The sequence below is a fragment of the Carassius carassius genome, chromosome 43 (assembly GCF_963082965.1).
Source record: "Carassius carassius chromosome 43, fCarCar2.1, whole genome shotgun sequence".
NCBI classification, from domain to species: Eukaryota; Metazoa; Chordata; class Actinopteri; order Cypriniformes; family Cyprinidae; genus Carassius; species Carassius carassius.
The window spans coordinates 18,115,959-18,131,525 of NC_081797.1; positions in this window are offsets into that span (position 1 = coordinate 18,115,959).

Below are 15,567 nucleotides of genomic sequence, written 5' to 3' on the forward strand. Positions count from 1 at the left end.
AGCTCTCTGAATCACTGTATCAACTGACTTGACAGTTTTCCAGTTTCTGATAAATTACAATTGTAGGCCATACAATGTTTATTATGACTGCTGCAACATAATTGCCAGCTCATAGCCAATAATAACAAATAATGTAGCCGGTTACTGATCATATTTTAAGGGTTATGGTCCACCTCTGTCCTGAGAGTTAAACAATAAGGTCTTGAAAAGAACAGAAATTGGCCTTGTGATCGTATCAAAGTGTGAACCTGAGTCTCAGGCCAGACGTCTGGGGTCGCGGTGCTGGAAAGCCCAGTCTTAAGGCGTTTACTTCATTCTTTTCCTGTTATTCTCACCACTCGATCGCTTCGGCCGCCCCGTTCTCCCGACACACAGGAAGTTGTACTGCTTTCAGGCCTGCTGTTTTGGCCAATGAGTTCAGCACAACAACAGTGTCCTAGAAGGTCAGGAATATATTTACCAATCACACCAGAAATGCAGCAGCAGCTTTGAGTGGGCCGGATAGTTTAGATAGTTTCTCATTATGAATTGGCTCTGATTGTAGCTAAATTGTCATTTTAAGTAACAATAATTCAGTATCTCTTACGTTTGATTAGTCAGAACAAGTTTTTTTTTTCATTCACTAAACAGATAATGAGCGATTGTCTTCAATTTGTATTTGTTCCTCGCATAAAGCTATCGTTTGACTATTTTTTTTTATTATTTTTTTATTTTTGGATCTTTTTAAATCTCACATGAAAGCACTTTTGGCATAGTGTTGATTACCACAAAATTCTTTCTTTTTTTTTCTTTGTTTGTTTATTTCTTTTTTCTGTAAAAAACATTAAAAGACTGTTTCAAGAGTGTTGAGACAAGTTGTGAACAATTTGTTTAATAATATAATTATAATAATTATAAAATTAAATAAAAATACTATATATATATATATATATATATATATATATATATATATATATATATATATATATAAATATATGAATATACATATAACAAAATACATGATAAATACATTTAATCTGAAAATAATAATAATAATAATAATGTATTATAAATAAAAAATTCAATTTCAAAAGTTTCAATATTTTAAAGACAAGATGTGAACAATGTTTAATAAATATCAATAAGTATAACATAATAATAATAATATATATTAATATACTATATATATATAATGTAATAATAATAATATAAAATAAAATAAATTTAATTTATGCATTTAGCAGACGCTTTTACCCAAAGCAACTTACATTGTATTCAGGCTAACAGTTTTCTCCTAACATGTGTTGCCTGGGAATCGAACCCACAACCTTGCACTTGCTAATGCAATGCTCTATAGTAATAATGTAACAAATATATAATACAAATGTATATTAGAGTTTTAATAGTATTGTCAGGATATATACGAGGACAACAAGGTAAGTAGGATTCAGAAAGCTTTAATAGTAGAATGGCAGGAGATCGTCAGATGAAACAGACAGATGCAGTAATAAGTGCGATGATGATATCTTGCAGAGGAATGCTTGGATGTAGAAAGGATATGCAAACCGGGATACACAGGAAAGGATCACAGGAGAATCGAAGAGTATTCAGGAGGAATTGCTGGGTCTTGGGCAGAGAAGCAGTAGGTAAGTTCTTATGCTGGAATTCCGTAGAGTAACACTGGAACAGCAGAGTATATGAATCTGGAAATCACAGAGAGAATGTAAGCAGGTCAGTTCCTAGTTCAAGGTTCGACGGAGACTGGATGCGAAGTGTGCTCTTTTGTAGTGCTCAGTGGTGTGATTGAACGACAGGTGCAAGTGGTTAATACTCAGGTGATTTTGATCTTTGTGCAGTGGGTGTGAATGAACCTGATTGATCCCTGACATTACCCCCTCCTCCAGGGTCCGCGCCAGCGGAACGGGGACCCCGACGTCGTGGTGGTCTACCTCGAGGTCGTGGAGCCGGTCGCTGTGGATGCTGCTGGTGGAACTCAGTGAGAAGTGTTGGGTCAAGGATATCGTCTCGTGGAATCCAAGATCTTTCCTCTGGTCCATATCCTTCCCAGTCGACCAGGTATTCTAGGCGACCACCCCGACGTCGGGAGTCCAGGATGTCACGAACAGTGTAGATGGGATCTTCCTCAATGGGGGGCATGTCAGGATCAGGTTCTGTGGAAGGAGGGAGAACAGCAGGATAGTGAGGTTTTAACAATGACACATGGAACACGGGGTGAATCTTGAATTGAGGAGGGAGTTTAAGCTTGTATGTGACTGGATTGACTTGGTGGACAATTTTGAAAGGTCCGATATATCGTGGGCTTAACTTTCGACATGGTTGGCGTAGACGAATGTCCCTTGTGGAAAGCCAGACAAGTTGACCAGACTCGTATGTAGGTGTTTCACCTCTTCAGGCGTCTGCGAACATCTTATGTCTGTTGACCGCCCGTTGGAGATGACAATGTGCTTCGTTCCAAACCCTTTCACTTTCTCGGAACCAGTAATTAACTGAGAGAACTTCGGACGGTTCACCGGACCATGGAAACAAAGGTGGCTGGAAACCCAGGAAACATTGAAAAGGTGTTAGTCCAGTAGTGCTCTGACTTCAAGAATTCTGGGCGTATTCGGCCCATGCGAGGAACTGGCTCCATGTCTCTTGGTGGTTCTGGCGTTTCGAAGGCCGTGGGGAGTCCTGGTAATGGAATCAATTTACAAGCCTTAGAGAAGCTGTCCACGATGATAATGATGCACGTGTTACCTCCAGATGATAGTAGATCGGTGATGAAATCCACCCCCAGATGAGACCAGGGTCTCTGAGGGACAGGGAGTGGTAAGAGTTTCCCGGATGGTAAGTGGCGTGGAACCTTGGATTTAGCACAGATTTGACATCCTTGGATGAAGCGTTTCACATCTCCTCTCATCTCTCGCCACCAGTACCGTGGTTGAAGGATATGAAACGTTTGAGTGGCTCCGGGATGTCCTGTACCCACGGAGGAATGTGCAGATTCAATAAGAGGTAGACGAAACTCATGTGGGACATAGGTAAGGTTGGCTGGACACTCAGGTGGAGGTGGTTCTCGTCGTGTACCTCTTTGGATCTGGTTGTCAAGATCCCAAAGGATTGGACTGATGAATACAGATGTTGGTAGGATCGATTCAGGTTCTTCAATGAGATCTGGGGGAGCATGGAGTCTGGAAAGGGCGTCAGCGCGGATGTTCTTGGATCCTGGGCGGTAAGTAATGTGGAAATGGAAACGGGTGAAGAAAAGTGCCCAACGAGCTTGTCTCGGGTTCAGCCTCTTGGCTTCTTTTAGGTACTGCAGATTTTTATGGTCAGTAAGGACTGTGAATGGATGTTGAGCACCCTCGAGCCAATGTCTCCACTCCTCCAGAGCCAGCTTGATGGCGAGAAGCTCACGGTTTCCCACATCATAGTTTTGTTCTGCTGGAGACAACTTCTTGGAGAAAAATGCACAAGGGAGAGGTTTGCTGGTATCTACCTGCTGTTAAGATAGGATGGCACCGACTCCGGTCGTGGAGGCATCAACTTCTACAATGAAGGCGAGGTTTGGATCAGGATGACGCAGAAGGGGTGCAGAGGTGAATTCCTGTTTCAAGATGTTGAATGCTGTGTTCGCCTCTGGAGTCCAGGTTAAGGACTTGGGTTTTCCCTTTAAGAGAGAGGTAAGTGAAGAGGTTCTGGTACTGTAGTTATTGATAAAACGTCGATAAAAATTTGCAAAGCCCAGGAATCGTTGGAGTTCTTTTATGGATTGAGGTGTTGGCCATGAGGTGACTGCTGTGACTTTCCCGTCATCCATCTTCACTCCATGTTTGCTGACGACATAACCGAGGAACGGAACAGCCTCTTGGTGGAATGTACACTTTTCTGCCTTGAGAAAAAGGGAATGATCTCGTAAACGTTGGAGAACTTTTGAGACATGGTGTCGATGGACAGTTTCGTTGGGAGAAAAGATGAGTATGTCGTCAATGTAGACAATCACGAATTTGTTCAGGAAGTCACGGAGTACCTCATTCATGAAATCTTGAAACACGGAAGGGGCGTTGACCAATCCATATGGCATAACGAGGTACTCATAGTGGCCAGATGGGGTAATGAATGCAGTTTTCCATTCGTCCCCTTCGCGGATTCGAATAAGGTTATACGCACTTTTGAGATCTAACTTGGTAAAGATGTGTGCGCCTCTCAGTTGTTCAAGAGAGGTGGGAACCAGAGGAAGGGGATATTGGAACTTGACGGTTATTTTGTTCAGGGCTCGGTAATCGATACAGGGTCTTAATCCTCCGTCTTTCTTGGCGACAAAGAAGAAACTGGAGGCTGCTGGAGAGGTGGATGGGCGAATGTATCCCTGTTTTAAGGCTTCTTGTATGTACTCTTCCATGGCTTGCTGTTCAGGGATGGAAAGGGAGTAAATGTGACCTCGGGGTACCAATTCACCTGGTTCCAAGTCAATCGCACAATCCCAGGGTCGATGTGGGGGAAGATGGGAGCTTTTTCGGTACTGAAGACATCGGCGAACGTGGAGTAACAGAAAGGAATGTCTATAGACTGTTTTTCCCGAGGGCTTTCAATGGATGTCACAGCGATGGGAATATTTGCTGGAGAGAGAGAAACCGGCTTGGGAAGTTCAGGAAAACAATTAGGGAAACATGTTGATCCCCATTGCAGAATTTCTCCCTTCCTCCAACAAACTACAGGATTGTGGTGTATGAGCCAGGGTCTGCCCAGAATTATTGCTGCTGTGGAGTTTTCAAATATCAGAGGAGTGAATGATTCTTCGTGTAAACACCCGACTCGTAATGTGATGGGTTTGACTTGATATTTCACATACCCGGGATTCAGGGCTTTTCCAGTCACTGATTTTGCGGTGAACGGGGTTGGAGAGTGGATCTTCGGGAGTTGAAGTTGCCTGCAGAGGTCGCTCGAGATGAAATTACCCGCTGACCCGGAGTCAATGAGGGCTGTGACTGAAATACTAGCGTCAGCAGTAATCAATGACACTGTAGCAGATAATGGAGCAACACTTAGAGTATTGGTGGACAACAAACTCATCAGGAGACGCGGTGGTCGGACAGGACAGACGTTGATATAATGGGTGTTGTCTCCAAAATACAGGCAGAGATGATTCGACATCCGTCAGGCTCTTTCGGAAACAGTCAACCGGGTATTGTCAATCTGCATGGGTTCTGTATCGTTTGCCACAGGATTTTCCAATGATTGAACAGAAACAGGATGTATTGGTTGTCAATTCTCAGGATAACAGTTCTGAACACGTCGGGCCACTCGGATGGATAACTGGATGAATTTCTCTAAACCAACAATATCATCATATACTGCAAGTTGCAATCGAAGAGCGGGATTTAAACCTTGCCGGTAGGTAGTGATGAGTGCTTTCTCATTCCATCCGCTTGCCGCAGCCAAGGTTCTAAATTTCAAGGAATATTCAGTGATTGAACTTGTACCTTGTCGTAGATGATAGAGTTGTTCACAGGTGGATGAATCGCTTAGAGGACAGCCAAACACCTCTTTGAAATGGGATATGAAAGTCTGGAGGGTATTGGTGACTGGACCAGCCTGATTCCAGATGGTTTCGGCCCACTGCAGTGCTCTGCCAGTGAGTAATGAAATAACAAAGGAGATTTTTGAACGTTCAGTAGGGAAATGATATGGCTGTACCTCTAGCGCTAGGGAACATTGAAGGAGAAATCCGTTGCAATCCTCCTCCTTGCCTGAGAAGGGCGCTGGTTTGACCATGGGGCTTGCCGCACACAACGGAGATGAAACTGTTGATGCGGAAGCGAGACTGGCTGCTGCTCCGCTCTCGTCAAACACAGGCAGAGGAAGTTCGGCTGGATTTCTCTTTGGAGCGGGATTTTCTGAATCCATGGCGGTTTTGGGTCGAACCTTCTGTCAGGATATATACGAGGACAACAAGGTAAGTAGGATTCAGAAAGCTTTAATAGTAGAATGGCAGGAGATCGTCAGATGAAACAGACAGATGCAGTAATAAGTGCGATGATGATATCTTGCAGAGGAATGCTTGGATGTAGAAAGGATATGCAAACCGGGATACACAGGAAAGGATCACAGGAGAATCGAAGAGTATTCAGGAGGAATTGCTGGGTCTTGGCCAGAGAAGCAGTAGGTAAGTTCTTATGCTGGAATTCCGTAGAGTAACACTGGAACAGCAGAGTATATGAATCTGGAAATCACAGAGAGAATGTAAGCAGGTCGGTTCCTAGTTCAAGGTTCGACGGAGACTGGATGCGAAGTGTGCTCTTTTGTAGTGCTCAGTGGTGTGATTGAACGACACGTGCAAGTGGTTAATACTCAGGTGATTTTGATCTTTGTGCAGTGGGTGTGAATGAACCTGATTGATCCCTGACAAGTATATAGACGTGACAGTACTGTGCAATAATTTAATTAAATATAATGTGATAAAAATATACAATTATATACTATATGTAATGTTGTAATAGAAATAGTGTGTAAAATATAGAATTAAATAAATAAATAAATAAGTAAATAAATACAACAACAATAACAACAACAAATAATATAATGAAAAATGATGCCAAGTGTACGAGTTACTTGCATGACAACATAATGACTAAAATTGTAAAGCAACTATTAAGGTTAGTGGTTTATTTCTTGCCCATGTTGTCAGGTGTTTTCTCTTTAACAATTTGCATCTATAAAGTCGCCAACTTCCCTTTGCTTCTCACGAAATCATTTTAATATGATACAGGGTTATTTGCTTTATTGTGCATTTGGTTTGATAATAAAGATGTGTACTATTTTGCATGGTTAATTTATGAAAACTTTACAAACCTAGAAAGCTTGTGCTTATAAGTTAACTTTCACAGAACATACGTAATGCGTGTTTCATTCATATTATGTCAATATTATACCATAAAGCATATCATATTCCAGTTTGTACAGTGCCTTGCGAAAGCAATCAAACATACATTTTTTTCATGTTTTGTTATGTTGCTACCTTATTTTAAAATGTTTTACATTTTTTCCCACATTGATCTACACTCCATACACCATAATGACAAATAACATATATATATATATATATATATATATATATATAATATTTTTTTTTTTACATCTTAGCAAATGTATTAAAGATAAAAACTTCCATTGCATAAGTATTCATACCCTTATCTGGGAAAGTTGAAATTTAGTCACTCTAGTTGAGCTCCATCATCATCTATCCAAATAATAGAAACCTACAGAAGGACAAACATCACTGCAACACTCCACCGATCCAGTCTTTAAGGCATTGTGGCCAGACTCAATCCTCTCTTCAGTGAAGACACATGAAAACACACTTGGAATTTGCAGAAAAGCACCTGAAGAATACCTTTGCAAGGCACTGTATAAACTTCTGGTAAACCAGATTGTATTCCAGCAGTGCATTTATTATGTGTAGCTATTTTATAGCTTTTCAACTGTTATTAATTGTATGAATGCAGAGCAAGTATAGGCTATGAGTATGTGATATGAGTATAGTATGTGGACAAGTAAGGTAAATCTATACCAAAGTACAAATAATGTAAAAGCAGCATGCAAATAAATGTGACTTGACCAAATATAAGGAAGGTTTTGCCTCTGTGTTGTCCAGACGGGTTCAAATCTTGACTCTTACTTTGGCAATAAAGCAATAAAATGATTAAATACTGTATAAGTATAGTCAAATATTTTCTCTTACTAATTTTTTTCCATGGGCCCTGATAAGGCAAGCGATGCAAATTTCATTTGGAAAAACAAATTCAGCGTTTGCAAGCCTGTTTATGTGTAACAGTTGATGTTCTTAATCCAACTGTTTTTATAGCATATACCCCAGAAACTGATACCAGCGACGCTGGCATTTACTAGCCAAATTTAATTTTATTCTATTTATTCATTCATTTATTTTTATTATGTACATTTTTCTTATTGCTTGCTAATTTTTCATCAACTGGGGGATGGGGGGATTGGAGGGGGGTTTGCTTGGTGCCTAATATACCGTGATAAAGAGATAATCAGTGTTATTCACTAAACCTGTCAGTGGTCATAATGTTATGCCTGATACACACACACACACACACACACACACACATTAGCACCATTATAAAGTGGCAGTCTGTGACCTTGAGTGGAGGTCAGGAAGGACAATATATAGAAATTGCTTTGTGAATAGTGAGGAGTGGAGGGGCATGATGGGAAATGGCAACTTTGTGCTTTGGGTGCAGCTCTTCCTGACCCTTAAGTGACAAAAGCCTAGCTAGGTATATATTATATATTAAGAATATCCTTTAACTCGTATTTTATTTTAAAATGAGTTTCGCTCTACTTCTTTGTGTGGACTTGCTTTGCCATTTTGATTTAAAGGAAAGCTGGTTCATGGTAATAGATCATCACGGTTTTATATTTAACAGTATAGTAAATATTTGATTGCTATAGTGGGTAGTTTTTGGAAAGCTTCCTTCTCAGTAGTAATTTAACAGTCTCTTTGTTAGTGACAAGGAAGTTGGTTTGTTGACGTCATTATTCATTTGATGTTTTACTTGTGATATTCGCAGATGAGTGTGTAAGGGTTTGTGCTTTTAAGCTGAGAAGGAAGAACTCAATTTCCATATGTTTTTTATGAAATGAGTTTTGGTGTTCATTGTGTATAATACTTCCCTTGAACACCCTTTTGACACTGTCATGTCAACTTCTCTATAATTGTGATAAAACAGCTTGTAATCTGTCTTTTTTTCATGTTCTTGTTTACATGAGTGGTTTAAAGAAACAAAGACAGAGAAGTCAATGTCTCCATCTAGTGGTAAAACATGTATTGGATCTCATTCTTGCCACTAAATGACAGCGGCTTATGGTTAATATAATAAGAACTTAATAAACTTGACAACATAACCAGATAATTATATATATATATATATATATATATATATATATATATATATATATATATATCCCATTACTCAAAGTATAAACCCTAAGACCTGTTAAATAAGTTTTCATTGCAATATTAAGATGCAAATTATATGTTCTGAAAGGTATCATGTCTCTTTCTTAAGATTTTATATAAAATTAGTTTTTTTAAAGAAACTCATACAACACGCACATGCATTTATTTTATTTTTTGGAGAAAACTGTGATATTTGGATGCAGATATTTGTTTGCATGTTATTGCCCCCACACTTAGCTATTGAACACACTGAATTTTATATATATATATATATATATTGCATTATTATTTAAATATTATTTTAAAATATCAAGATAAGAGGGTGGACCAGCACATGACGGGGTGGACACATAAAGCAGAAAACACAAAGCATGACAAAATATGACAATGAAACATTTATTCAACTTTGGAAAAAATTATATGATAATAATGATAAGTAATATAATTACATTCATAAACTTTCTTAAAGGTACATTTATTTTACTTATTTATGAATTATTAATTACTTATTCCCCAATAAGTGTAACAAACGGACTGGCGACAGAGGATTAGTGGAAAACTGGAATTTTTTGAAACCAGTAAGAATTGACAGAAGGGTTGTGCAGATAGACGATAGTATCGTGTATCGACGATAGTCAGAGATATCGACATAAGCAGATTTCTCTGTCGATAATCAAGACGATATTAGGGTCATTTTCCTATTAATGTATCAGATTGTAATAATAATAATAACTATTATCTTTATTAGGCAGCTTATTATAATTCGGCTATCAAACTGACCAGATATTTCACTTCAGCACCGCATTTCACACACACACACACACACATACACACACACACACACCGCGTGAGCGAGCCCAGGAGGATTAGAGCCTGTCACTGAAGTTTTAATGGCATGTACACGACAACGCGCTCTTCTCATACATGAGAGATTAACTCTTTCTTGGCATTACAAATAAAGTAAAGACAAAATAATAACAAGGCAGCAGAGCGAACTTATCATCCATATTGGTTCTCACGTTGTCCTTCTCTTAATGACTGATCACATAATTTATAACGCACACTATGTGATGATGACGTAGAAGGATTACGTGACAACCACTATGGATGATAAGTTTGCTCTGCCGCCTTGTTATTATTTTTATGCACTCTGCACTTTAATGTGATGCATGCAAAATACATAGTTTTGGCCGTTACAAAGTCTCCATCCACAAACAGATGTACATCTTCTGCAGATATAAGGTATTTCATTGCATTTTAACAAGTAATCTAAACGGCCTGAATATGTGCAATATTTTAACCGACCCCTCACTAACTGAGTTTAATGCCACAGTTGTGTTAGAATGAATCTCATTCTTGTTTCTTTGGCGGTGCTTCGGTCTCATCAAGAGGTGCGCGGTCCGGAGTGTTGTATGACTGATGCAGCAGTTCAATTCAACTTTACTCCAAATATATAAACTTACCTGTTTTGAATACTTTATATTTAAGGTGTTCGTTTATGCCCAATATTAGTGTTCAACTGTTGGACTTTAAATGAAATCTACTATTGATTTTCACTGTTGACTGATTTTGCAGAACATTTAGACTGATAACTTCCGTGCGCAGATGCGGCAGATTTGTCACAGGACGCGCGATATGACAGTTACGTCCGACTATATATGAACCAGCTGTTTTAAATAAAGTATTTTTATATTTAACGTTATTTATCAGTATGTTTGAAAGTATATTTTTTCGATTATTGGTGATTCCATAGGCTCTCTCGCGCACCTGCGCGGTTTAAAACACCAAATAGTTATGTTATGCAAGAACAAAGAGTCTCTCTCTTGCTCCACCCATGCATGATAATATCGTGTATCATCTATCTGACCATATCGCCCAACACTAACTGACAGAGGGAGAGTAGCAGGTGGATGAGAGAACTTGCAAACTAGAATTATTCTTGCTGGATGGAGTGACCAGACTAGCCGGTTGGGAGCACACACCTCGGCGATGGTGAGTAGTGGAGGTATCGAGCAATGTAGCACAGAAGAATAACTGGAGCCATGGGAATGAGATGGAGGATGGCTTGGAGAGAAGGTAAGCACAAGGGGTAAGTTTTGACAGGAGTCAATACTAGTAACTTTGCAGAGGAATGATCCACTAATTAGACGGACGATGAGATGAACCGAGATGTGTGCTAATATAGTGCTGTGGAAATTGGTGATTGAATTGTGAAAAGGTGCTGGTGATTAATATTCAGACGAGGGAGTGCACTGTGATGAGCCTGACTGACTTGTTACAGTACCCCCTCCTCCAGGGTCCGCTCCTGAGGGCCGACTACCCCGACGACATGGTGGTCTTCATCTGCCTCAGGGAGCAGGACAATCTGGGTGAGAGGTATGGAATTCTAGGAGTATATGGTCTAGGATGTCGTCTCTAGGGACCCAGGAGCGCTCTTCTTGGCCGTAACCCTCCCAGTCGACGAGGTACACCAATCTGCTACCATGCCCCCGGGAATCCAGGATCTCCTTCACTTTGTAGACGGCTTGTTCTTCTAATAGTAATGGGAGAGGGGGTTCTTCTGTCCGGCCAGGCTCTGTAGAGACAGGAGGGTGAAAAGGTTTTAGGAGTGAGCATTGGAAGGTTGGGTGAATTTTGTACTGAGAAGGGAGTTGGAGTCTGTAAGTGAGTTTATTTGTTCCTGGATGGTAAAGGGGCTGACGAATCTGGGACTCAGTTTCTTACAGGGCAGTCCACCCGCTGGATGTCACGGGTGGACAGCCAGACCTTCTGTCTCGGTTGGTAGATGGGAGTAGGTGTTCGACAAAGGTCAGCTGCCATCTTCTGTCTGCGCACTGCCTGTTGGAGGTGATAGTGCGCCTCGTCCCAGACTCTCTCGCTCTACCAGAACCAGTAGTCAACTGCAGGAATATCGGAGGGGTCTCCTGACCAAGGGAAGAGAGGCGGCTGGTAACGGAGTACACACTGGAATGGTGTAAGCCCTGTGGATGGTTGGCTTAGGGAATTCTGGGCATACTCGGCCCAGCCCAGGAACTGGTTCCAGGAGTCCTGGTGACCATGGCAGAAGGTCCGGAGGAAGCGACCTACTTCCTGTATCTCTTGTTCTGTTTGACCGTTTGATTGTGGATGATAACCTGAGGAGAGGCTTACAGTCACACCTAGGAGTGAGAACAAAGATTTCCATACCCGGATATCATCGATGTAAACTATAACAAAGCGGTTGAGGTACTCCCAGAGTACTTCATGCATAAAGTCCTGGAAGACTGAGGGGGCATTGACTAGGCCATATGGCATCACCCTATACTCATAGTGGTCAGTAGGGGTAACAAACGCAGTCTTCCATTCGTCTCCTTCTCATTTAGTCCCATCTCTAATCTCCGTTTTATTGTTAAAATCTTAGAATGTATTGTTGCATCACAATTGCTCTCTCATCTGTCTGTAAATAACCTATTTGAACCTCTTCAATCTGGCTCCCGTAAAATGCATAGCACTGAGACAGCATTAGTTAAAGTCACAAATGACTTATTGATGGCTTCTGCTTCTGGATGCTGATTAATACTGATTTTGCTTTATCTCAGTGCCGTTTTTGACACTAATGATCATTGTACCTTACTTTCCCCCCTAAAGTCTGTCTTTGGTGTATCTGACTCTGCTCCGAGTTGGTTTAAGTCTTACCTCTCAGATCACAAACAATTAATTGTGCTGGGTGGCTGCAGATCTGAGGTTGGCGTTGTAAAATATGGTGTACCTAACGGTTCAATTTTAGGTCCTTTACTTTTTAGTCTTTATATTTTTCCTCTTGGCCAACTCTTGAGGTCTCTTAGTCTTGATTTTCATTTTTATGCTGATGACACCCAGATATACATTCACTCAACATCTGATGTAAATGTGGCTGCTTCACATCTTTCTAACTGTATCACAGATATCAAAAATTGGATGTCTGTTAATTTTCTATGTCTAAATAGTGATAAGACAGAAGTGTTGCTTATTGGTTCGCCTCACCAGTTACGCAGAGTGAAACTTGTAGCCTTGCATGTGGATGTCTCTGTTATACAGGTCCAATCTAAATTAAAAAACCTGGGTGTAATTTTCGATTCTAATTTAACATTTGATCTTCATGTATGTAATACGGTTAAAGTTTCTTTTTTTCATCTCAGAAATATAACCAGATTACCCTCCATGCTGCCTTTTCCTGTAGCTGAAAAATGTATCAATACTCTGGTTTTCTCTAAAATGTATTATTGCAATGCCTTGTTAGCAGGAGCATCAAAATTTATTTTGAACAAACTTCAGTGGGTACAAAACTCTGCTGCAAGTATTCTGACTAGAACAAGACATAGAGATCATATAAAACCTATTTTAGAGACCTTGAATTGGCTACCTTTCAAATTTCATGTTGATTTTAAGATATGTTGACCTCCTAGGCATTAAATGGACTTGCTCCTCAATATCTTTCTGAGCTTTTAATACCCTACATTCCGACATGTAATCTTCGCTCGGCCGACGCTGGTCTTTTAGTTGTTCTGATAACGCACCTAAAAACAATGGGTGATAGGGTTGCCCCAAAGTTATGGAATTCTCTGCCTTCCGAAATTAGAAATGCATCATCCTTGAAAATGTTTAAATCTTTACTTAAAACGTATTATTTTAAGGAAGCATTTGGGTGATAGGTGATTTTTGTGGTTGTTTATGTGATGTATCTTATGGGTTTACTATGTCTTGGATTTATTTTTAAATTGTTTTTAGGTTTGTAAAATTGTTTGTAATACTTTATTTGCATTGTGTTTATCATGCCAATTTTATCTATCTTAATTTTGCTTATGTAAAACGCTCTGAGAATTAACTTTGAAAAAGCGCTATACAAAATAAAGTTATTATTATTACTATTACTCCCGGATGCTGTACTGAATATGCCGGTGGTTAAGGAGTTTTCCGGTTATGGTGATCACTTGATAGGTGGTTTCGGTTGAGGTGGGAGGTAACCTGAGCTGGCGGCAAAGATTATGAGATGAAGATCCCGGCTGACCCAGAGTCGAGGAGGGTGGTAACTGGAAGAGTGATGCTGTCAGCACTAAGTTATACAGTGGTGGTGAGTGGGTTCATCTTAATAGGAGATGGTTTGATGTAACTCACCGCTGGCCGTGGTGGGTGAAGGGGGCAAGCCAGGATGTGATGGTTCCCTGAGCCGCAGTAAAGACATAGTCCCTGGGTCAGCCGCCTCTGCCGTTCAGTCGGTGTAAGACGATGGCTATCGGTTTGCATTGGTTCAGGGTCAGATTCTGGATGATTCTGGGGTTCGGTCCTACCATACCGTGTGGGTGGCTGAGCTGGTGAGCATTTTTTGGAGGCAGGATTGAAGACAATTGGAACATCTGATAGCGAGCTGAATGAATCTTTCCAGACCACATGAATCATCGTAAGCGGCCAGGTGGAAGCGAAGTTTGGGTTCCAGACCTTGACTGAAAGCTGTGAGGAGGGATGCCTCATTCCAGCCACTGGCCGCTGCTAGGGTTCTGACTTGCAAGGAATACTGATGTATAGTCATCTTGCCTTGTTTTAGATTATATAATTGCTCACCAACTGATGAAATGCCTTCTGTAGTGCCAAAAACTTCCCGGAAGTGAGCGATGAAGTTCTCTAGAGATCCGGTAGCCGGACCAGCTTGTGTCCATATTGTCTTGGCCCAACGCAGAGCGGGACCTGTGAGAGATGAAATGATAAAGGCGATTTTTGATTGCTCACATTGGGGTATAATTGAGGTCAATGGCTAGTGAACACTGGAAACCCGTTGCAGTCCTCCGCCGAACCAGAGTATCCACTGGTCTGACTACCGGGCTAGAGTAGATGATGTTTGCCGGAGAAGAAGATGCGGGATGTTGTGGAAGAAGCTGGGGAAGTGGCGTGAGGTGTCAGTAACCATGGCAACGAATCCACCAATTCCTGGAATGGGTCTGGTTTGCTCATACTCGGCCTTCGGGTCCGATCTTCTGTGACAAACGGACTGGCGACAGAGGATTAGTGGAAAACTTTAATTTATTAAAAACTGGTAAGAATTGACAGATGGAGAGTAGCAGGTGTATCGATCAATGTAGCACAGAAGAATAACTGGAGCCACGGGAAGGAGATGGATGATTGCGTGGAGAGAAGGTAAGCACAAGAGGTAAGTTTTAACAGGAGTCAATACTAGTAACTTTGCAGAGAAATTATCCACTAATTAGTCACGAGACCGGACGATGAGATGAACCGAGGTGTGTGCTTATATAGTGCTGGGGAAATTGGTGATTGAATCGTGAACAGGTGCTGGTGATTAATATTCAGGTGAGGGAGTGCGCTGTGATGAGCCTGACTGACTTGTGACAATAAGACAGGGTGGACAACCATTCAAGGGACATGGAGTAACTTTTATTTTTTATGAAATAAAAATATAGTTTTTATTACCAAATAATCAATACAATTAAATTAAGTAAATTCAAATCTAACTAAATATTGATAGGAGAACAAAATTATTTTATTTTATGATTTTACTATATTCTAATCTCAGATTTAATGAGCAGTGCATTGGACATAGAAAAATAACATGCATCCTCTTACACACACACACACGC